The sequence below is a fragment of the Habropoda laboriosa genome, unplaced genomic scaffold, assembly GCF_001263275.1.
Source record: "Habropoda laboriosa isolate 0110345459 unplaced genomic scaffold, ASM126327v1 scaffold718, whole genome shotgun sequence".
NCBI lineage: Eukaryota > Metazoa > Arthropoda > Insecta > Hymenoptera > Apidae > Habropoda > Habropoda laboriosa.
The window spans coordinates 1215449-1216660 of NW_017100942.1; positions in this window are offsets into that span (position 1 = coordinate 1215449).

A 1212-nucleotide genomic window follows, 5' to 3' on the forward strand; every position below is an offset into this window, starting at 1 on the left:
ATAAGATATGAATAAATAATGCTTTATTTCCGTTTTTTCCTATTCAATGGGAAATTGCGTGATTAAACACAGTTTCAAGTAGCGTCAATGGATATTCCTCGCAGCACTGTTGCAAATTTGAATCTTTCGAATAGAAACAGCAGTATTTTACTCCAACGAGATCGCACGTGCTTGCACTTTTTGCATTCGAATTGGTCAGATAGGAACAGTAATGAAATTTCCCTTTTATTTCTGTTCGATCGAAACTCGATAAATCTCTTTTTATATATGGATTAAAAGTGTGAACGAAAGGAGAACCTTATCTCTTATTCGACACAAACTACTCAATCCTCGATGGATAATTTCATTAAAAAAAGAAAAAACAAAGTTTCACGAGGAAATATTTAATAATAAAACAAGTAGGTATATTTATATCGAAGCTTGATAATTTAATGCTTGAATATTTATTTTAAAAAACGTGGTATTACTGATATAATCAGATTTAACGAAGAAAGTATAATTCAACGCGAAAAACAAATTTTTCGTTTCGGTATCACTCTCATTTTAGATTCACCTATAATTCAAAGGACACTTAATAACAAAATTCACAAAATTTTACTAAATTAAATTACGCTGTTTGATAAAATTCAAATTAAAGCAAAAGACTCAAAGATCACAATTTTCCAAATTTCCATACTCCTTATCCTACTTTTCCAATTTCATCTTCTCCCATCTCTGACTTCACAACTCCGCCCCAAAACAATGCAATCGCATCAAGCAACGTATCTCCGAAATTCCATACACTTGTTACCATAAATTTGCAATAAATTACACACAAGCCCAAAAAATCTCAAAGATCCCAATATTCCACATTTCCATACGTCTTATCCTACTTTCCCAATTTCATCTTCTCCTATTCCTAACTCCACAATTCCACCCCAAACTCTTCAATTCTTCCTTCATATCGAGCAACGTATCTATCAATCCCCAAACGCTCTCCCCAATAAACGTACAATAAGTACTAAATTAAAATACGCTGTTTGATAAAATTCAAATTAAAGCAAAAGACTCAAAGATCACAATTTTCCAAATTTCCATACTCCTTATCCTACTTTTCCAATTTCATCTTCTCCCATCTCTGACTTCACAACTCCGCCCCAAAACAATGCAATCGCATCAAGCAACGTATCTCCGAAATTCCATACACTTGTTACCATAAATTTGCAATAAATT